The sequence below is a fragment of the Callorhinus ursinus genome, unplaced genomic scaffold, assembly GCF_003265705.2.
Source record: "Callorhinus ursinus isolate GAN/ISIS: 27379988/994484 unplaced genomic scaffold, GSC_fseal_2.0 scaffold25, whole genome shotgun sequence".
Classification (NCBI taxonomy): domain Eukaryota; kingdom Metazoa; phylum Chordata; class Mammalia; order Carnivora; family Otariidae; genus Callorhinus; species Callorhinus ursinus.
In genome coordinates this window covers 14013107-14037649 of record NW_027397087.1, presented here as the reverse complement: position 1 = coordinate 14037649, position 24543 = coordinate 14013107, and the positions used below count along the sequence as shown (strand labels likewise).

At 38.6% G+C, this 24543-nt stretch overlaps 1 long non-coding RNA gene across 1 annotated transcript in view; it reads right to left on the bottom strand.

Moving 5' to 3' along the window:
• Positions 1-7566: 7566 nt before the first annotated feature.
• The window catches only part of LOC141370050 (uncharacterized), a 446651-nt gene continuing 429674 nt past the window's right edge, over positions 7567-24543 (bottom strand). The window contains exon 4 of the long non-coding RNA XR_012373742.1: positions 7567-7601. This is a non-coding gene — a long non-coding RNA (uncharacterized lncRNA). The remainder of the gene's footprint in view (positions 7602-24543) is intronic.

Genomic DNA, 24543 nt, shown 5'->3' with positions numbered 1-24543 from the left:
ACCTATGACTCAAATTAGTCTCTGTCCAAGTATCCTGGAAAAATGGTCAACTCCTGGGGAAAGAGGGGGCTAGAAGGAAAATCTGAAAGAACCTAAACTGTCTAACTCATTGGGATTCAAGCCACAGCTCTTTAGGACCCCTCTTTAACCACAGAAGAAATCCATTCTCCTTACTCTGTTGCAGGCTAGGGAATAGTCTGGATATTTTCAAAGGAGTCACCAGGAGATAGAGACCAGACCAGATAGGCCAGCAAGAAAGACAAGGCCATTAAGGCACAAGGGAGCGTATGTACAGAGCCTGGTAGGTATTGTAAAGGGCAATAGCAAGCGGGAGGGCTGGTGGTGGGGGGAGTGTTGGAGACTCAGATAAATACTTACGTTGTGAAAGTTGCTGGGAAAATATGGGAGGCATCACCTGGGAACTCCCAGGAGGATTTAGGGAGTGGGGGGAAATTAATAGACTACTGGAGTTCCTGTGTGAGGAGGTAGGGGATGGAGCCAGGTTAATTGGGTTACAGGTAGTAAAATTCAGTTAATATCACATACCTATGCCATTTTAGTGCAGAACATTTCAATTTTAAATAAGTTTTAGAAGCAGTGAATTTCAAAGCTCTCCTTTGGGGTCAATTAAGACCTGCATATGTACCTTCAAATATTTAGGGGAGTTGTTCCTCAATAGAGGGGCAGCTCCAGGTAATGCATGCTCAAATAGGAAGAGACTAATAAAATGGCCTCTGAAAAGGGCTTCAGTTTTCTGTTTCTAAATGGATAAATCCAGATTTGTACTTTATATCAAGTTTTGCATACGTAGGAACAGGATGGTAATGATAAACTAGTAAATTATGCCCAAACTGTATACCTCAACATGTTTTTTTTTCTGTTGGAATATGGTATACTCACCATCCCTCCATCTATACCTGCTTACTTCATGTATTTAAAGTTTTATTTATTAAGCTCTATGTGATGGACAGTGTGGATAATAGAGATGCATAAGGTAAAAGTCACTAATCTTATTGCTGCTCCATTTTCACTTTGTTACACAATCTGAGTCAGCAGAACTAGTGTGGCTACATGAACATTTCAAGTCTGACATCAGTAAAAATTCACAATATAATTTTAAACTATTGCATTTAGTGTTTATGTGAGTCTAACTCTCCTATAGAGAGTTCCGCTATAGGAGGAACACATCAAATCCTTAACTGTTTGCCTAGTTTTTCTTTTAAAAGCATGAACCAGAATAAAATATATGAATACAGACTAACCAAAAGCAGGGTGCTTTGTAATAATTCTAGGAATAGATGTGTTTATGATTATTTTCACACAATTCACAGTTTTTCCTTTAGGAAACTACTAGGGATTACAATGGAATTCAAAAGGAAAAGGACTCAACATACAAATGTTCATTTAGTTGTACCAGAAACACATAAGGTGCTGACAGTATGGTTAAGAAACATATACATCAGGTAAGTAAAATGCTGCTTTTTTGTCGGGAAGGGGGGAGATTGAGACATTTTGTTGAATACAGATCCAGAGAAAATATACGGTTAAATCACCTATGCTTTGTAAATAATATACATTTATAGATAACAATTTTATCTATATTATCTGCACATATATATATTCATGCCCAAACATAGGAGGTTATTTGATGCTTACAAGTTTTTGACACACTGTTATTTAATTTATGGGAAAATGAAGAGAATTATGGAAATGATGCGAATTATGAAGAGAATAATGGAGAAAAACCCCAAAAGTGGTCTTTTTCCTGCCAGATAACAGCTGGTAACTTTGCAATTTTAATGGAAATCCAGGAAAATCAGGTATTGTAGAACTGTCTTCTCTTTCCAATAGAAGTAAGGAGAGAGGGAGTTCATATTCTATTGCTGAAGTCTATGGGTAAAAATTCCTCTACAAGTAAAACTAACCCCAGTACATGTAATTAGTCTAATTCTTGGTCATTACCAGGTCATTTAGATTAGTCTAGGAAAGATAATTGCTAGTGATAGAGCATAAGGAAGAGAAGTTTATGAATCAATAATCTATGGATTAAAGACTTCTACATCTTTTAAATCATTTAAGAAGGGAAATTACCATGATGCCCCTTTAAGGAAATGGCAGAGAATCCAAGTCTACTCCCATTTGGCACAGAAATGAGCCATTCCATAATAATATTATCTTGACTGTGAAAAGAACAGAATCTTTGTTTACATGTATGCTGGAAAATTTTTAAATAAAAATCCTGAGAACGGACAGTGTACTACAGTACACTCTCTGAGGCCAAATTATGACCTCAGTTATGTCAAAGACAGTACAGAGAGCCCCAAAAAGAGATAAGAAAGGGACAAAGAGAAGAGACAGGAAAACAAAGTCACCAGAGAAATGTTTGGCAAAAGCCCAGCATAAGCCTGACATCTTCCCCTGAGGCCTCCTGCCTGTCTGCAGAACCACCACTCATCTACCACCAGCTTCTCTCACCTGAAAGAAATGCCAGCAAACCCCTCCCAATGCTTCATCAATACCAAATGTGTCAAGATAAATAGGCCCATACAAACCCATGTTGCATGGTTTCTCAAAGAAGCTTCTTCGTGTAAGAACAAGATTTCTCATTTGCAAGATTCACTAAATAGGGAACTATATTGTAATTAGGCCTGTAGTGTTCAATGAAAATATCTTCTTTTTTTTGTTTAATGAAAATATTTTCCTAAACACATTGGCACTTTCCCCTTGAAACCAATAATTCTCTACTTCTTGACATGTGTGTTTAAATAAAAGATAAGCATATATTTACTTATAGTAAATACAGAAAAAATACACCAACTGCTTGGTATAGTAGATGTGTAGAAGAGGGCAAGCATTCAGGCATGCCCTATTGCAATCTGCTGCCACTCACTTGTTTTGTCACCTTAGGACAGTATCTTAACCTTTCTGGGCCTCAGGTTCTAGAACTATAAATTGAGAGGAGCAGGAAATTTATAAAGCTCTTTGTTAGCTTGATGATCTGTGATCTATCCATACCAGTCAACTTCAAAATGACATGCTGGAAATACCATTTTGAGAGTCAATTGGAGGATGTGGTACTGACTGAAGGAAGCACATATGATTTTCATATATTTGTAAAAAAAGAAATATAAGGTCTTACTCTCCCCAAGTCAACTAAACATATTCCAAGACCCTTGACCTCATCTTCACCAAAAACATCTGATGTGATCCTTATTCCTTGATTTAAAGAATTTTGAGTCTCAGAATTGTATGCATTTTAGCACCAGATGGTACAATATAGATCATTTCCCTTGACTCTCAGATTTTAGAGATGGGAAAACAGAGGTCATGGTACAACTCAGTAGCAAGAATAGTACCAGAGCCCAGATCCCACAGTTTGTATTTAGTGATCTTTCCATTGCCAGAATCTACCTTCAGAACTTTGAGTTGGTCACATCGCTCATTGTTAGGCCAAGAGGATTCCAGTGAGGATCACCAGCAAGTTCTTATTTCAACAGCTCCCACGTTCAAGGGCTGGTAAGAGGTCAATAAAATAAATGGATACCATATCATCATCTAACCAAGAAATCATACTCTTGATCACATTCAAACCACAATCATGGGGACACCCGATTTCCTTGAAACATCTATAGATAAAGGGAGCAAAGTCACAGTAGCTTCGAAGTCAGTCTTCAATATAGTCTGCTTCTTGGTACCCGTGCCCTTGTGTATTTCCTTGCCTCACTGCATCAGAGCTGGTCTGTGTGACCAACAGAATACAGCAGAAGTGGTGGGATACCATCCCCTCTACTCCTAAGAAGTTAAGGAGCTCAAGATTTTCTAGGCTCTATTCTTCTCTCAAGGCTTTATTTTTATGTGACCAGATGGGTTCTAGAATCTTTCTAGGAATTTTCGTTCTGTAATAACAATTATATGTTGATCATTTCCTTACGTAAACCTTCAGTGCAAAAACTTAGATGTGCAAAAAATGCCTCATTTCTTCATTTGTTAAAAATCAAATTAATTTGGGGAGCCTGGGTGGCTCAGTTGGTTAACGTCTGTCTTCAGCTTAAGTCATGATCCCAGGGTCCTGGGATTGAGTCCCTCCTCGGACTCCCTGCTCAGCAGGGAGTCTTCTTCTCCCTCTGCCCTTCCCCCATTGCTCATGACCTTTCTCTCGTTCTCTCTCTCTCGAATAAACAAATAAAATCTTTTTTTAAAAAAATCAAGTTAATTTGGTTCCTGATGTCTATGTTACCAGAGAGATGAGAAATCCAACCTTAGTTATTACTGAAGCCTCTTTTTCTCCATCCTTCAGCATCTGGCCATGGTCTCAGTCATTGCCAAAGCAATGGAGAGGGTCTCTGGCCTTTTGTTCCTAGCCTGGCCCTTTACATGCTTATTTTCTGATACCACAGCACGTTTTCTTCAGGCCCAAGCTGGGCCACGTACTTGCAGTGGTGGGAGGAAAACCAAGGAGAGAACAAACACTGTACAATACCTCAACAAATCATCCTATGGCAGGCAGTCAGAGAACAAATTAAATGTTGAGAAAAACAGAAAAGAAGTAAGCAACATGGTGCCAGCCTTTGGGTTTCTTAAACACTCAATGGGAACCAGGAAGTGCAGAAACAATAAACCAAGGAACAAAAGTGGGGCATTTTAAGAAGTACCATTTAAATTGCAGGGGCTGAAGGAATCAACAGAAGGAAATGACCAGAGTGGAGTGGGCTTAATAATAATAAACTTATGCATATATAATCCCTCACATTTTTGTATGTATATGTTATGAAGGACTTCTCCCACATTTATAATTTCATTTTAGATACTCTTTAAAGTGAGGTTGGCAGGACAGACTTTAACAGTTTCATTTTACAGATGAGGGAACTGGGACTCCACTAGCTTTGGTGGCTTGTTTGGTGTCACAGAGCTGGTTAGCAGAGAAATAGAAAACTGAGACCAGATCTCTTTCTACCTAGTCCTTTCTCGGGCCCCTCCTCCACTTCCATGGTGAACTGATTCCCTGGAGGTAAGTTCTAAAGCAGGCTGGAATTCTCCATATGGACAAAGAAAAGAGGCATCCAAGAGTGACATGGAGTGTATGCAGCTGGCCATGGGAGAGCATGAAAATACATGAGAAGGAAATGATCAAGTAGGTGGATGGTTCTGGATAGAAAATAGAAAAGCCAGGGTGTAAAACACTGAAAGAATGCCAAGTGGTGACCAAGGGAGCCATTGATCTTAGATAGCAAATTCTCCCCTCCTGCCCCCTGACTAAGAAATTTATCTCCTACATCTCTTCAAACTGAATAAACATAAAGAAAACACCACTATTTTCATGTAGTATATCATCCAATGCAGGCACATACAATCTCTCTTGGGCCCTTTCTAAATCTTAGTCACAGTGAGTGACATCATTCTCTTTTTCTATTCTCTGGGTCCTGTATCTAAGGCTTATATTCTGGTCTGGACCACACAGACAGGGGTGAAGTCTTTCAGAAGGGCATCATATCCACTTGCCATTACGCCACTATAATTCTTAGCAATATTTGACAGAGCTACCTACACGGACCCCAGATAAAACAGTGAGAGCTTCCAGGGAGGCGTCACTTGAGCCAGTTTCTTCCATACAGTACAAAGACAGGGATGGAGGTCAGGAGATGGTGTACTGTATCTCTAAGTGGAACAAGACCGCTAAAGGAACAATGTTCTAAAGGAACAATGGGATGGAGAGTCAATTTAGGATAAGATGCCAGATGTGTACAGTGAACTTCTATGGTGTCTTGATTCTGTGTTAATGTTTTCATAAATATTTTGTGTGGCCTGAAGCTTTGGTGTTGAAAATCTAACACTGATTTCTGTGCTTACAAATAAGAAAGTTATTAGCAAATGGAAAAACAAAAAACAAAAAACTTCTACCGATATATAATTTCTCCCCATACCCCTCACTCTCAACATTGTTACCTATTTTAATAAGCAACAGTATTTTGGCAAATGAAAATTCTTAAAATCCTCAATCACACCCTTATCCCAAAGCCTGGACTTAGTTTGAAAGCTTTATTGCTCTGACTCAGTAGAGCTGGTTATCCTCTTTAATTGGATTGATGGCGACAATTGTAATTACCTTAGATGAGATTGCCTGTAATGTAATTATGCTTCCTTCATCAGCCTGAGCTGGACTTGCGGAATACATACAGAAGATGCCTCCAATTACTGAGAGGTTAAGGAGAGCATCATATTGCTTCACAAATCATGTTTGTTACTATATAAGATTTTAAAAATTATGTCGGAAGCTGAAGGAATTAGTCCTCTAAAGCAGCTTTTCTGATCCAAAGATGTTCCTGTATGAGCTATAATGTAGAGTGAAATGGCCACATTCCAGAGCTGTATTTTTATTTGAATAAAAAACATATTTTAAGGATGTGACATAGAGTACCAATAGTAAACTGTATTTTCTCACTGTTTTGTTACTACTTACTGTTTATAAACAGTGATTGCATCTTAAAAGACATTTTTTTTTTAAAAAATACAATACATCATAAAGTTTAACCTGATTTTTTTGGTACGATTTGAAAAGTTACAGCTTCTAAAACTACATAATAAATAACAGGAGGTAATTTTAAAATACTAGTCTTTATGATAGATGGAGCTATAATTAATACCTAAGGAGCCAGCTACTCTACTACAATAATGCCTCTCTTCTATTCTCCAATTAACACATGGAGAACTTTAAAATTTTTCAATTGGAAGCCCAGCCTCTAAGCAGGACAAGTCTGCCAAACGTACTGCAAACACATGTAGTTTAGAAGAAATGGCACATCCTGGAAATCCACCCCAATCTTATTAACTTTAGCATTGCTCTCATTAAAAATAGAGCCGCTTATGGGTTTTTTCCTTCTGAAGCATATGAAACATAGAACTTGGATATGTGCCCTTTCGAAAAACTTATTCCTGTATTCACAAACCAGATGGTGCACATCAAATGCATCCTGATTTCCTAATGAAATGAAGAAAGGATTCCTATTGTGTTCTTTAATAAGATTAACGCATCCTCAATTGCTACTTTTGACAGATACTCCTGGAAAGTTAAACAGCTTGGCTAATGCTGTCCTGCTGGACCCGGACAGGAAGGCTTCGGCTGAGCTGAAGAGCTGGGGCCATGCTGAGGGGCACTCTGCTTTTAATTTTTCCAAAGTAGGCTCTAGTAGAGGTGCAAGCCCCACCACAGCTGCTGCTCACAAAGAAACCTTCTGTCTCCGAACATTAGAGATGAAGAGTCTGCTGTCTCATAAAAGAGCTAATCAAACAAAAAGAGAGAGAGAGAATCTCTCTCTCCCCCCCTCCTTTCCTCTCTCCCTCTCTCTCTCTCTCTGTCTCCCACCCTCCCTCTGGTCCACTGCTTGGTCTAGCCATCAAATCTTATTTGTAGGGTGCTCTCATCACTAACACCACCAATAAAAATTGATTTTAGGCACCATTTGAATGTCACACTCATGACTTTGAAACACCATACGGTTAAAATGTATCCAAAGCCAATAACATTATGCTGGATTTTTCCAACAAATTAGAGAAGAGTATATTGTTGCTTACCTTGGGGAAGATTGGCTTGTGTCGTCAAAAATCTGAAAAAAGAAAAGAGAAATGGATTAATTTTCTATTACTTCTGACATTTGCCACCATGATACTGCATTAAACATAGCTGTGGTATGTCTATTAACTTCGTAAATCCACATGCCATTTTTCTCTTGCTTGAAGTACTAGAATGATTTAAGCCAAGTTGGATTCTAACCTGAATCCAGTAGCTCTACTTAATTCCACTATTAAGTTAGGAATATGTTCAGCCAAGAATAAGTATCCACCAATAGACTTGAATAAAAACTGTGGCAGTCAAGACATTGTAGTTGTAAAACGTTATTATTTTCTTTAACTTTCAACAACTTGAGGTCTTATTTTATCTCCCATCACAGAGAAGAAAATTTTCTCTTTGTGCTGAAACACCCTGTTTCATGAAATGCAACATCGTATCTCATTTTTCTTCATGAACTGCTCTAATTTAACAGCTGGGCTGGAAGAGCACACATTATCAACAGGTTCAGTCATATAACACCCCAAACTTGGAAATAACAAGTTGGAAGCTTCACATCCTACAATATAAATCAGTTACCTTATCAATTCTGTAAGCCTAAGAGTCTGAAAATTGAAGGAAGGCATTTTGAACAGCACTGTGCAAAAGCTGTTGCTGAGTTAGGTGTTCAGTTAAGCTGAACATCATGTCATGTTCCTAGTTTCTTTTGCAGAAGCATTTATTTTACATTTTAAATATGCATACGTTCTAACTTGGGTGAGAAAGACTTAATTTAAAATAACACCACCACCACCAAGTGATGCTATGGTTGATCAATACTTCAAGATTTAAAAAGTTTTCCCCAAATGTCACACACTTCCCTGGGACCTGGGACCTGGGAGCCTTTCCTTCCTTTAAGGTGTAAGATTGCTTTTCCTCTTGGTGTTTTGCCATTAAAAAAAAACCCAAAAGGGGCGCTTGGGTGGCTTAGTCGTTAAGCGTCTGCCTTCGGCTCAGGTCATGATCCCAGGGTCCTGGGATCGAGCCCCGCATCGGGCTCCCTGCTCGGCGGGAAGCCTGCTTCTCCCTCTCCCACTCCCCCTACTTGTGTTCCCTCTCTCGCTGTCTCTCTCTTTCTCTGTCAAATAAATAAATAAAATCTTAAAAAAAAAACCCAAAAAACAACAACAAAAAAACTATTTAACAATCCACTACCAAATCCATCTAAAGGTTAGCATTCTTTTTATTTTAGTGCTCCTTCTTAATAGGCAAAAATTGATTGATTAGTTCACCTAGAACATTCTTAGCCTTAGGGCAGAAACAGTGCTTTGTATACAAGAGTGGACTGGATTTTAAAAAGAAAAAGAAAATCAACATTCAAGAATACAATGAAGTTCAAAAATGGAAGAAAACAGAAAAAGCAAATTCGGAAAGCATATTAAAACTCTTATAATTATTTAAAATCTAATGGATGTGTTTTAAGTTATATTGAATTATCATGTGTGTACTGGCTTTTCATCTTAGCTGGAAATGTACTTACACTAAAAAGTCCAATTCATCTGGATAAGTTTATATAGTGAACATCAGAATCACCTTATTTTCCCAAACTCCATACACCCTTTGAGAAAAAAATTAAGGCATATATTTTCCCAATAAGTCCACAACCTCAATATTTCCCTTTCTCTCCACCACCATCACCTTCCACATTGACTTTGAAACTAATTGTAGGAAGAGGATTCTCTAAGTGGAAAGTTTGTTGACCTTTCAGAAAAGACAAAAGGTGAAAGAGAAGCAGCTAACTCCTTGTCACTGGCTAAAATGAAGTGAGTGAACCTGTGTAATATTCATTCTCTTATATTCTGATCTTATCTCTGACCCTCTTCTACCATTTATTGTTTGTGTATCTGGAAGTACCATGCCCCCAGCACAATGATTTATACTTAGTGGAAGTGATTTTTAAATTTAAGTGTGCATGCAAATTCCTTGGAGTGCTTCTTAAAAATGCAGATTCCTGAGCTCCAGCCCAGCTCCACTAAATCTGAACATCTAAAGGGTCAGTACCCAGGAATGTTCATTTTCAGTAAGCTTTCCAGGCATATATGACTGGGTGTTCATTTTGAGAAATACAGACTTAGGAAGATATGAAGAGTGATCTTGGGCTGCACCAAGTGCCAAGCATTGGATGGATAAGGTGTATTAAATTGACACTCACAGAGTAAAAATTTATTACTTTTAGAATGTGTTTGAACTTGTGACCATCAACTTATTATATGCTGCTATATACATAAGATGTCATATAGGAACCTAATGGTAACCTGAAATCAAAAACCTATAATAGATACACAAAAAATAAAGAGAAAGGAATCCAAGCATAACACTACTGAAAGCCATCAGACCACAAGGGAAGAGAACAAGAGAAGAAGAAAGAACAGGAACTATAAAAACAGGCCAGAAAACAATTTTAAAATGGCAGTAAGTATATACTTATCAATAACTACTTTAAATGTAAATGGACTACATCAAAAACTAATGATGTATTGTATGGTGACTAACATAACATAATAAAATAAAATTAAAAAAATAATTGTAAATGGACTAACTGCTCCAATCAAAAGACAAGCTGACTGAATGGATAAAAATCAAAAAAGATTGTATGTGTACAGGCCTACCTCAGGAAACAAGAAAAATCTCAAATAAATAACCTAACTTTGCACCTAAAGGAGCTAGAAAAAGAACAAAGCCCAAAGCTAGTAGAAGGAAAGAAATAATAAAACTTAGAGCAGAAATAAATGAAAGAGACTACAAAAATAATAGAAAAGACCAAGGAACCAAGAGTTGGTTCTTTGAAAAAGTAAACCAAATTGACAAACCTTTAGCCAGACTCCTCAAGGAAAAAAGAGAGAGGACTCAAATAAAATCGAAATGGAGGAGCAATAACAATGGACCCCACAGAAATATGAAGAATTATAAGAGAATAATATTATGAAAAATTATATACCAACAAATTGGACAAGCTAGAAGAAATGGATAAATGTCTAGACACAATCTTCTAAAACTGAATCAGGAAGAAATAGGAAATTTGAACAGACCAGTTACTAGCAATGAATTGGCAATCAAAAAATTCTCAACAAACCAAAGTCTAGGACCAGATGGCTTCACAGGTGATTTCTATTGAACATTTAAAGAGAGTCAATGCCTATTCTCTCAAACTATTCCAAAAAATAGAAAAGGAACGAAAACTTCCAAATTCATTCTACAAGAATAGCATTATCCTGACACCAAAACCAGAGAAAGACATTATACAAAAAAGAACACTACAGACTGATATCTCTGATGAACAGAGATGCAAAAATCCTCAACAAAATATTAGAAAACTGAATTCAATACATTAAAAAAATAATTCACCCATCAAGTGGGATTTACTCTAGGGATGCAAGGATGGTTTGATATTTTCAAATCAATTAATGTGATACATCACATTAACACAAGGAAAGATAAAAACAATATGATCATCTCAGTAGATAATTTGACAAAATACACCTGTTCATGATAAAAACTCACAACAAAATGGGTTTAGAAGGAACATACCTTTATATAATAAAAGCCATATATGAAAACTCACAACTGACATTGTACTCAATGTTGAAAACTGAAAGCATTTCCTCTAAGATCGGGAACAAAGATGTCCAGACACACCACCTTTATTCAAGATAGTACTGGAAGTCCCAGCTATAGCAATTAGACCAAAAAAAAAAAAAAAAGGCATCAAAATTGGTAAGGAAGAAGTATTATTGTCACTATTTGCAGATGACCTGATACTATATATAGAAAACCCTAAGGACTCCACCAAAAAAACTATTAGAATTGATAAATAAATTCAGTAAAGTTGCAGGATATAAAATTAATATATAGAAATCTGTTACATTTCTATACACTAATAATGAAGTAGTAGAAAAAGAAATTAAGAAAGCAATCTCATGTACAAATGCACCAAAAAGAATAAAATACCAAGGAATAAGTTTAACCAAGGAGGTAAAAGATCTGTATTCTGAAAACTATAAGATATAGATGAAAGAAATTCAAAACAACATAAATAAACAGAAGGACATACTGTGCTCATGGATTGGAAGAATTAATATTGTTAAAATGTCTATACTACCCAGAACAATCTACAGATTCAGTGCAATCCTTATCAAAATAACAACGGCATTTTTCACAGAACAAGAACGATTGATTCTAAAATGTGTTTGGAACCACAAAAAACCTTAAATAGCCAAGGCAATTTTGAGAAAGAAAAACAAAGAAGGAGGTATCACAAAGCCCAGATTTCAAGATATACTACAAAGCTACATTAATAAAAACAGTATGGTACTGGCACAGATACAGACACACAGATCATGGAATGAGAGAGAGAGCCCAGAAATAAATCCACACCATATGGTCAACTAAATTACAACAAAGGAGGCATAAATATGCGATGGGGAAAAGAGTATTTTCAATAAAGGGTGTTGGGAAAACTGGACAGCTACATGCAAAAGAATGAAACTGGACTATTTTCTTATACCATACACAAAAATAAGTAGATCAAAATAGATTAAAGACTTAAATGTGAGACCTAAAACCATAAAACTCCTACAAGAAAACATAGGTAGTAACTCTTGGACATTGGCCTTAGCAACATATTTATGGATAGATCTCCTTGGGCCAGAAAAACAAAAGCAAAATAAACTATTGGGATTACATAAAAATAAAAAGCTTTTGTATAATAAAGGAAACAGTCAACAAAACAAAACACAACCCAGTGAATGGGAGAAGATATTTGCAAATGATATATCTGATAAGGGGTTGATATTCAAAATATATAAAGAACTTATACACTTCCCCAACTCAATACCAAAACAAAAACAAAAACAAGCTATCCAATTAAAAAATGGGCAGAGAACCTGAATAGAAATTTGTCCAAAGAAAACATTCAGATGGCCAACAGACACGTGAAAAGATGTTCAACATCATTAACCATCAGGGAAATGCAAACAAAAACCACAATGAGATATCAGCTCACACTAGTCAGAATGGCTAGTATCAAAAAAAAAAAAAAAGAAAAAACAAGAAATAACAAGTGTTGGTGAAGATGTGGAGAAAAGAGCACACTTGTGCACTATTGACGAGAAATGGTGCAATCACGGTGGAAAGTGAGGTTCCTCAAAATATTAAAAATAGAAACACCACATGACCCAGTAATTCTACTACTGGGCATATATCCAAAGAAAACAAGAACACTGATTCAAAAAGATATGCACCTGTATGTTTATTACATCATTATTTACAATAGCCAAGATATGGAAGCAACTCAAATACCCATCAATAGATTAATGGATAAGAAAAATGTGGTATAGATATACAATGGAATATTAGCCATAAAAAGGAATGAGATCTTGCCATTTCAACATGGATCGACCTAGAGGATATTATACCAAGTGAAGTAATTCAGATATAAAAGACAAATATCAAATGATTTCACTTATATGTAGAATCTAAAAAATAAAACAAACAAACACACGAAAAGTGAACAGACTCAAATATAGAAAACAAACTGGTGGTTGACAGAGAAGAACAGGGTGAGGGATGGGTGAAATAGGTAAAGGGGATTAAGAGGTACAAACTCCCAGTTATAAAATAAATAAGTCATAGAGATGAAAAGTACAGTGTAGGGAATATAGCTAATAATATTGTAATAACATTGTATGGTAACAGATAATGACTACATTTATCATGGTAAGCATTGAGGAATGTATAGAATTGTTGAATCAATATGTTGTACACCCAAAACTAATATAACATTGTATGTCAATTATACTTCGATAAAAAATGATTGACATTAACTAAAATATACAACATGATTATTTAAAGTACAAAAACAAAGGATAATATATGGTGTTAGAGTCAAAACATTGGTTACCTGGGTGGTGGGAGGGGATGGCTAGAAGGTAGCACAGATGAGGGAATTTCTAGGTTGTTGGTTATGGAGGTGTTTTCAGTTTGAGAAAATTCATTAAACTGAATATATATAATATGCTTTTATGTGTGACTATTATATCTGAATAAAACAATTATTTAATGTGAAAAAAATGATGCCCCACCTCAGAAGACATGCACAATGAATTTTAAGTTTGAAAAAATAGTATTTAATACATAAGTAGAACTTGTACATTATTTGCAGATTTTTTTTCCTTCTGCTTTATGATTTCCAAACAGATATCTGATCTGCCTTAAGCATCACTTTGCTTTGGTAATCTATAAATCAATGAAAAAGGAGAAAGTATATGGAATGTAGACTCCAATTAATGTGGACCTTATTCATTGTTTATCTCCAGGAAAGTCAGAATCCTCGAAGTTTATGGTTGGAAGGACTTCAGAAAAAATTAGCCCAATCTTTTCCTTTTTTTTTTTTCAGGTGAAGAAGCTTTTATGTAGAGAGATTCACTAACTTTAGGATTATTTTATAAATGGGGTGATGTGAAAGATGATGGAAAATTTTAGCTGTGATCTTAAATAATTCCCAGGTGTCTGCTTAATTTTTAGTCCTTCTCAGTTCAAATGAAAATATCCATAAAAGGACCTAAGTAAGTAAATACAATTAATCATAATCAATCATGTACTGTCTTGGATTTGCTTAGAACCAAAATACTGAAATGGACACATGGCATCCTGCTGGTTCTAATTTTCCAACAATTCATGAAACACTTCATGCTTTGCTTGTGACAACACAAACCCTTCAGCTTCCTATTATAATTAATGTTATGAAGGCATTGACATGCCCATAGATGTTCCATGAAGTTCCTGAGTGTGGAATGGCCCTTTCTGATATAGTTTGTATAAATGGTAATAAATATATTATTATGACTTTCTTTGTATTGGCCACAGGACATCACTTCCTTTATCTATAAATGTTAGAATCAGACTAGATAATATATGAGAATCTAACAGATGATACAATTAAGCTAAAACAAAAGGACTTGTATAAAGATGCCAAATTTTAATTTAAAACATATATAAAAGTGTTTGAAAAATGATCATCTTTCCTATCACCATCATTTCACTGAAAAGGAAAATTTTAACACTAAAAGCATAGGAAGCACATAATTTCAAAATAAAAACCACTCTTCAATTGAAATAAAGAACTTAGTAAAATACGACATTGTCCTTATGTTTTCCATATTGCTATAGATTCATAATAACTTGGTCACTGACCAGGAGCAATCTATGAACTACTTTTTGGGAGCTACTGCTCTAAAGTTCTCCTACAAAGAACTTCAGGGCAGCATTTCCCTAGGTGTCTTTGATACAACACTTATGCCCTGAGATGCTTCTAAATAAAGGATTTCCTGGTTTTAGAACAAAAGGGTATGGTGGAGGTGGTGGGTGCTTCACGGTATAATCCCCTTTCAGAAATTCTTAGTGAAAATATTAAAGATTCAGAGTTCTCTCTTTTTTAAAAGATTTATTTATTTATTTATTTGAGAGAGAGAGAACACTTGTGAGAGCGTGCGGTGGGCAGAGTCAGAGGGAGACAGAGAGAGGGTCTTAAGCAGACTCTGCTCTGAGCAAGAAGCCCAACGCAGGGCTTGATCTCAGGGTCGTGAGATCATGACCTGAGCCGAAACCAAGAGTCCGACGTTTAACTGACAGTACCCCGAAGACACCACCAGAAATAAGGCAAAATAAGGCAAAATGTTTGTTTCATCCGTCCTTCAAAAAATTTATTTACCCCAGAAGATATTTTTTGCACATAGTACCTGTAGACATTCTGCAAAACTAATGTTCTGCATAGCACACTCTCAGGAAGTATTCTACAATTTTCCCCTAAGTCAGCTCCGCATCCTGAAATGCCAGCTACAGGCCCACCTTTCTCCCACTCCCTAATGGTAACTTTGGAGGAATCTTTGACCTATACTCAAGAAATACTAGTTAAGTGAATTGGAAGTGAGCCAACACTGCAGGTGGCAGGCCACAAAGTCAGTCCAGAATCAAGCCCTGGAGGAGGGTAGGTCTTCATAAGGGAGATGGTGTCCTCCCACCCCCATCAGGGCAAGCCATTATCTTCCAGGTCTTCTTCCTGGTAATTTTGGAAAGTTCAGCTGTGTGTAAGGAGACCAAAAGAACAGTGTTTTAAACAAGATAAGTTCTATTTTCCTCTGGTATGTATAATTACCTCGTCATGCGCAGTGGTTCTCAAAGTGCAGCCCCAGGGGAGGAGCGTCAGCATCACCTGGGAACTTGTTAGAGATGCAAATTTTTGAGACTCTCCCCTTATCTGCTTGAGCAGAGGCTTGCCAAGCCCTCTGGGTGATTCTGATACTAAACTTTCAGAACCAGTGGTCTAGAGGTAGCTGGTCCAGGGTTGGAATGAAGACTCTGTCCAAGGGGTCTTCCAGGATCCCAGGCTCCTTCTCTCTTGATACTTCACTCATTATACCCTAAGAGGATTCCCTTGTACACATGAATCCAAATGACTTGCTACCACATGTGTGCAGCCACAATGCCTATGCTCTATTCCTCAGGAAACATTGTCCAAACCAGGCTCCTCTTCTGAATTCCTCTGTCATAGGTCTGGTTCAGGCCCCATCAGCTCCACCTGGACTGCTGCAATGGCCTCCTAGTTGCCTCTGTCCTGCCCACTGATCTCTTAAGCCTAGTCTACCCCCACCTAACTAGCAGAATTATCTTTTTTTTATGTGACATTTGTCTCTTACTAGACCATCATCTGATTCCCATGGCAAAGCTTAAACTCTACAATGAAGGTGGCACTTTTCAGTGTCTGCCATCTATCTTTCTTCTCAATTCTCCCTCAATCCCTCACCTGGACACCTTCTGGATCCCAGTTAGAGTAAACCCCATTTCCAGATCTGACCACATTGCTTTGTCCTGCATGCCTTTGCACATGCTGTTTCCTTTCTTTAGAATGCCTGTGTTAGGACTCCTCTACACACACACACACACACACACACACACACACCCTCAGACACACTTCTTTCAATCTTATTTTTCACCTCATAAACACCTGCTCATTCCTTGAAATCTAACGTACACAACACATCTGTAGGGTCTTGTTTAACTTCCTCAAGTGTGTTTCTTGCTTTCTTGTGCTCTCATTGTACGTATTCCTACGTATTCTGAATACTCATCAAATTGTATTATAATTTTCTGTGTACAAGTCTGCCTCCCACATTAGATGGGAAATTTCTTGAAAGCAGGCACAGTTACTTATTCAATAAATATTAAATGCCCACTTTGTGTCAGGAAGTTCATATCCTAAAGTGTAGAGCTTAGCACAGTGTCAGCGTCCAGTGGGTACCCAATAGCATCAGATTCAAAGCATGAGTGAATGTTTTCTGTAAATTCTCTCAAGAACATAATGATTGTAATTAACACCTATTTACAATATACCTGTGGGTGTCTCTGAGAAACACGCGTAAGTATCTTAGTTGTTAGTAACGTGTTGGGTTTGGTCACTTCAGAAATGGGAAAGTATTTTCAGAGTAAGTACTGGACTTTAAAGAGCAGGAAAAAAAGAAAGAGAAGGAGGGAAATGAGAAGAAAACCCCTGGGATCAGGGCAAAAGAAGTGAAATTTCTACACTCAAAGCAAGGAATATGTTTCTATCTGGGAAGATAGGGCAAAATGAGTCCTGTAATGATTTCAGCTTTACAAAGAAACAAATATTATCCTTCCAAGTTTCTAAGACTTAATGGCACCTGTCCCTCTTGCTGAGCAGGAGATGGCGAATTATGTTGTCTATGCACTGACGAATTTAAATTTCCTCAGGCATAGTTGACTGTGATGTCACTTTACCCTGAAATCGTTTCTTTCAATTTTTTTGAAAGAAAGGAGAATGTTCCTAATGTTTGAAGCTTTTCTTCTGATTATTTAAAAAATGAAGATCTTTCCAGGGAATTGTCCAAATCTAAGAGCTTAAATTAAAATGCTCATTTTCAGAATTTCTCATGTAACTTCCAGTTTCAATTGAGGATATAGATCTTCTTTTGACTAGCCATGGGACAAACAGGAATGAATGCTTCTGAAATTCTAGACCAAGTTAGAATGAAGGACACTTAGCAGAGACAAGTGGTACTGCTGTGGCTCTCAGGAAGAGGCCTAAGGGCCAGCCAATCTTTTTATCATCTGTCCTGTGCCAAGACCTAACTTATTGTTTATTCCATCAGTGAATGCATTCTGGAAGGTTATGTTCATTATGGTACTTTGTCACTAATCTGATAAGAAAAAATAATTAATATGATTGCCAACATTGTTACTTTTCATAATGAACCAAGCAATATATATGCAGTTTTGATGCATAATCATTGGATGTAGAGTATTATGGGCTGTAATTACAATTTGTTTGTCAATTACAAAGCTACTATACAATGCAAATAAAAAAGGTTACAATCTTTTCCTAATTTTCATGAAGGGTCCTTCTAGATGCAAATTTTTATTTATGTAATTTTCATAGGATGCAATTTGAGGTAGTCTCCATCTCCTAAGCAAGGCGTTTGTTGTAAACACTCTATTTAGCTTGCAAGTACCATGTAGTTAAATGACTAATCACAGAAACTCAGTCCATGATCATTGACAAAAATGGCCACACTTACAGCTGAAATTAACGCAGAGGAAAGTGGATTTGCTTCTTACCACACCCAGGAAGTCAATCACAGCAAAATGGCCCGACCATGACTACAAGTTTGTGATGAGATACAATTAATTTGTACAATCTGAGTCAGGAAAAAAAAAATGCTTATCTTAGGTCCTGTTTTCCCACTCCACGTATGCTGGGTGTAACAAAGGGGCATTGGCCCACAACAACAGGGCAAGACATTCTCTCAATGTGTTTGGATGAGATGTGTGAACTCTTCTTCACATTTTTCTTACCCATTAACCCTTCTCTTATGGCTTACCAAATATAAAGATATTGATTTTTAATGAAATGTACTTATGAAACAATGATAATATTTTCCCAGCTCCCATTACCTTGATTTCAGAAATAACATCTAGTTCACATTGGGGACTTATGTTATGTGTAGAAGATTCAGAAACTATCACCAAGAGTGCCAGAGAGTGGGTAATAATTGCTCCCCCATGGATTTCACTCCTACGGCTACAAAGTTTATTATTTTATGCTGACAAGCGTCGGGGCCTTTTGGCATATATTTACTATAGTTAGTTCTCTTTCCTGTTCTCCACTGTGGCTCTTTCAAAAAGTCACTCTCCCCAAGTTCTCTCTCTCCTACCATATTTCTTATCAGTGTCAGTAGATAATCTTGCTCCTTCACACCCAGAGACATTAGAAGTTAATACATGGGAACTCTCTCAACATCCTGAAACTTCTCTATCCACTTTCACATCCCATTCTTCATCCACACATTTATGTCTTTACCCATCCTTTCCTGCTTCTCTCCTGATACAACGCAAGAGGCATTTCTCCAACAGTCCAAAGGTTTCAGTTTTTAGTGCATCTTTCCCATCAATATCTCCAATCAAAAAACAAATGAAAACTTTCTATCAAATCTTCTACTCCTCAGAAATCAAACTTCTTTAAAGAATTGCTTCCAATCCTTATTCTTAGTTAGCCAGACCATTAAAAGGACCCTCCAACAAAACATTTCTCCTGGTATTCATGTCCTTGTTTAGTTCCCTCTCTTTGAAGTTGAGCAGGACTTATAACTTACTTTTGGACCAAAAGAATGCAAGAAAGTGACATCATATAACTTTTGAGATTAGGTCAAAAGAACTTTTGCACAATCCACCTGGATCTCCTGTAACACTTGTTCTTGGGGAAGCTGGTTGCCTTATAAACAGTCCAACCAACCTGAGATTACCGCACTGTTACAAAACCCAAATTGGCCATGTAAGAGAGGTGGAGTGGAGAAAGAGAGCAATGCCCATCTGGCCCCCAGCAGTTCCTATCATCCCCGATGAGGCACCTGCCATGTGAGTGAAGAAGTCCTCTTAGACATTTAGCCCAACAGAACCTTCAGATAATCGCAGTTCTGGTCATGATCTCACTGCAACTGTAGGAGAGACCCTGTATTAGTTTCCTAGGAATGCTGTAACAAAGTACCACAGACCGGGTAGCTTAAAGACAGCAGAAATTTATTCTCTCACAGTTCTGAAGGCTAGAAGTCCGAAATTAGGTATGCTCCCTCTGAGACTCTGGGAAGAATCCTTCCTTGCCTTTTCATAGCTTCTAATGGTGGCCATCAATCCTCAGCATTCCTTGGACTACAGCTGCATCAATCCTCTCTCTGCCTCTGTCATCACAGGGCATTGTCCCTGTATGTTTCCTTCCTCCTTTTCTAAGAATGTCAGTCATATTGGGTTAACAGCCCACTCTACTCCAGATGACCTCATCTTAACTATATCTCTGAACACCTTATTTCTAAATAAGGTCACATTTTGTGGTACTGAGGATTACTCTTTGAGAGACACAATTCAGCCCATAACAGACCCTCATGTAGATCCCTCCAGCTCAACCCACAACACCATGAGAGATAACAATACATGGTGGTTTTGAGCCACTAAGTTTTAGGGTGGTTTTTCCCATAGCAATGGATAACCAAAATGTCTTTCTTTACTGAAATCATTTCAACTAACTGCAATCCGGCTTCTGCCAACACATTCTATTGACAAGGTCACCAGTGACCTCCTTGGTGTTAAATCCAATGGACAGAGGTGCTGCTCCAGAAGGGTGACATAGCCTATACATCTACCTCCCTTCCCCCGTGAAGTCCATCAAAACGACCAAAGAAATTTGCATGTAAGCATAAATTCTCCAAATCTCTGAAAAACAAAGAAAGGTGACATGAGTAGGCAGAAATTTGAAGCATTTCTTAAAGACTGAAAGCAGGGTTGGAAAGAAGATGCAAAAACACAGCCAGGGAACCCATAGTTCAACAGGCTGAGGAGAGGGCCACTGAAATGCAGACACATGTGGCCTCCTAAGAGCCCAGGGAAGAGCCCAGGCTCTGAGTCACAGGATCAGAAGGCTTTGTCAGGGTTGGAGCTAGTGTCCCCTCCCCTCTTTATCGCTCCCTCTATGCAGAACGGACATGCTCCTTCACCTACAGTAGTTACCAAAGTAAAGTAGGACCTTTCCTGGGGTTGGGGGGGGCTCTACCTTGGGGGCTGGAGTCAGAAGGGCAAGAAGCAGCGTCCTCAGTAAAGGCAGAACTCCACAGACAAGGGGAGAACAAATTAGAGAGGGGTCTGGTAGCTCAGCACCGGGGCAGGAGCCAAGAAAATGCTTTCTCCCGTCCACTTCCCTCCACTTCCCCTTTCCTGCTCCCACAATCCAGGTGGGTGTGGTGCCCTCTGCTGTCCAGCCACCATCCCACCCTGAAGGAAATTTGCCCTGAGGGGAGCCTCATGTGACTAAAGCCTATCCACTCACCATATCCTGTCACTACTGATAGTGCAGAGCTGTTCAGAACAAGAGACACCTTTAGGTCCGTATTTCCCAATGTGGGCACTATTGACATTTGGGTCCGGAAAATTCTTTGTTGTGGAATCTGTCCTGTGCGTTGTAGGATGTAGGGCAAACGACATTCTTGTCCTCTACCCACAAGATGCTATAAGTATGCCTCCACCACCCCCTCCCTGAGTTGTGACAACCCAAAATGTCTGCCGACATCGCCAAACCCCCCTTTGAGCACTGATTCATGACTCGCAAACCCCCGCTCTGGCTCTCTGCTTATTACTAGGAGACTATGAAACTCCGTCCTCTAGGAAACACTGGTCAGGTCTAACTGTAACTGCCTTCTCAGCTCCTACTCCACTCTCTAAATTCTTCCAGAGACTTGACTTTCCTTCACAGACAAGAGCCACAACAGAGGCACAGACTCGCAGACAACATCCAGATGTTGGTCTTCACACAGCACTTGCAAATGCCTGGGAGGAAAGCTCGCTGCACTCTCAAATGCATGATTTGTGGTTTCAGATATGTGCAGTTCTTGTGCTAACTCAAACTTCTCCCCAAGTAAAGACCTTATCAAGCCTGAGGAGTGTGGTTTACAAGAGGAAAGGTAGGAGCGTGTGGTTGAAAGGCGGATACCAGGGATTCAACTCTCAAGAAGTGAAGTCAGTGGAGGGAGTATATTATTCTCTGAAGGTTTGGGGTAGAAAAGAAAACAGGCTAAAACTGTGCCCCTAGACAATAGGACTTGCTGGAGTTTCATTTAAGCTAATTGCTCCTCTCTGAAAAGGAAATGTCCCCAGGAAAGACAAGCTGCACCCATTTCTGCTTCCCGGAGAGACCTTCAGACCCCAAGTGCCACCAGATGAAGGGTAGGGTGGGAGAAATACTTGGAGAGTGAGGAAAGAAACTTCACTGGGGTCATGGCTGGAGTCTTTGGGGGGCTCCTTCTCACAGGCCAACTCCAACTAAGGGGAATGGGAGTGTGAACTGGGGGAGGGGCAAGGACTGGGGCAAAGAGGCCCCTTCAGCTCAGTCTTTCCACAGGCAGTGGGGGAATTTCCTCATTAGTTAGGCATCTAGTTATCTTTCTTTAATGCTTTCCTCTGGAAATAGATGCACACATGTAACCTCCCAACAGCTCTTTGCAGAGGGAACACATCTGTCCAAGTGAATCAATGTTGCCAGCTCAAGGCTCTTTTAGCTACAACAGCAAGCCCACTGTCATGCATATGGAGAAAGGGAAAGTCATCTAGGCATTTTATAATTTACCAAGATGACAAAGTGGTACCTCATTAAAAAAAAAAAAAAAGTTATTGCTCCAGAACAGTGGTCAGCAAACTCTGAGCCCACCATCTATTTTTGTAAATAAAGTTTTATCAGAACACAGCCACACTCATATCATCTTTGGCTGCTTAACAATGGCAGAATAGATTAGTTGTGACAGAGACCGTATGACCCAAAAAGTCTAAAGTATTTATTATCTTGCCCTTTACGTAAAGAGTTTGCCAATCCAACTCCAGAGTACTGAAGGCAGAATTGTATTTAATATTCCATCTAGTTGCCTGTTTTTCTTCCCTGTGCTTTAGCTGTACTTAAACAGAATGTAAAGTTTTCAGTATAAGACTGACAATTTTTGTAAAAGATATATTTAGATTTCTTCACTTTTTAAAAAAGATTTAATTTGTTTTAGAAAGAGAGAGAGCAGGGGAAGGGTGAGAGAGAGAGAGAGAGAGAGAGAGAGAGAATCTGAAGCAGGGTCCACGCCCAGCCCAGAGCCCCACACGGGGCTTGATCTCATGACCCTGAGATCTTGACCTGAGCTGAAACCAAGAATCTGATGCCTAACTGACTGTGCCACTCAGGTTCCCCAGATTCCTTCACTTTTAAACAAATAGTGCTTTTCAGAAAGGTCTGGAAAGCTGCAGCATGGTCTAGTGTGGACCCACAAGTCTGCAGGGATAGAAGGTGGAAGGAAGAAAGAGGACACAAGAACTGTTTGGATGGGAGAGGCAAACACAAACGTGCGGGATCTACTTTGCAAACCAAGGACAGAGTCAGGTGACTTGGGGACAAGGCCAGGTGGAGGGAGCCTGGTCTCTGAGGGCATTTCTCCACTCCCAGCCATCCTGTTTTCTTCCAGTTCTGCTCCTTTTATGGGCCCAAGGTTCCTCCAGCTGTAGGAAGGGGTTTCCTCCCCTGCTTGCCCGTCCAGGAATGCCAGAACCCTGTCTTCCTGTCTGTTGATCCTATTTTGTGATCGCCCTCTGCTCTTCCCTTCCTTGCCCTCAAGCCCAGAACCCCTGGAGACGTCCCCCCCTGCCTCGCCCTCTGGCAGCTCTCCAGCCCACTGGAAGTACCCTGGAGAGAAGAGAGTGAGCATAAACACAGGCAGGTCTTGTAAAAAAACCTGTCAAATTTCATTTTGAAAATCTCACCCTGCATTTAAATAATAGTTCTAGAACAAAACAAGTAGCAAAACAGAGTTTTCTTTGCAAATTGTTGGCTACAGGGTTGGGGGGCTTGTGAATGCATCTGTTCTGTAGGGATTTTTATTGAAGAAAATTCATTTAATTCGGTGAAGCACTGTTACTATGAGCCAGCTGCTGGGGCTCATAGAACTCCAATTTAAAATGATGTTGGTTTAAAAGTAGTTTAGCCTTCCCGAAGTAAAATCTTGTTTATACAATGACTGGATATCAGAACATTTGGATAATATGACCACCTTGTATTTATTTACATTTGTGTAATATTTCACAACATATAAATCCCTTTCACAGAGATGACCCTATTTGGTCTTCCAAGCCCATCTGGGAGGTAGATAAAATGCTATTCCTTTGGAAAAGTAAGTAAACGAATGCTCAGGGAAGCTCACTGCCTTGTTAACTAAGGCTGCACCATGGTAGGAAGAGCACACTAACCAAGACTTTGATATCTGAGTTCTTGGAATCTAGCACTCTTGGTGTGTTTTCTAAATTAGATGCTGGTTTTCATCTCATCATGGGCCCCTGTCATTTCTTGCAAGAAGCCCCTGAATTCTTATGCCCACTAAGCATTTTCTACATAATAAATAAAGGCTATATCAGACACACCTAAGGAAGCCATAATAAATATATAATTAACTCATTTAAAAGGCAACTTTCGTCATTTTTACACACAACAAATATTCAAAGTAAGTGTCCTTTTCTCTAACTGTAGAAAGAGCTGCTCATTTGAAAAGGTTGGAAAACAGTAAATAAATAGGTTTACTGAAGTGGGTACTGCTGGGTTTCAGGGAACCATAGGAAGCTTGTGTGGGGATGTAATCCTGAACAAAGGGTTCCCTTGGCCCCATCATTTTGTCAAAAAGTCAATTAATTATAATAACTCCATATAGAGAGGCTGTATGCCTAGAATTTAGGGGTATAGTCTGGAGCAAGATAGATCCTGAGCAAGTTTCTAAACTTTTCTCAACTGGAGTTTCTGCATATATAAAATAGTATTTACTTTACAAGGTTGCTGTAGGGATTGAATAGGATAACAAATTTTTATAAAC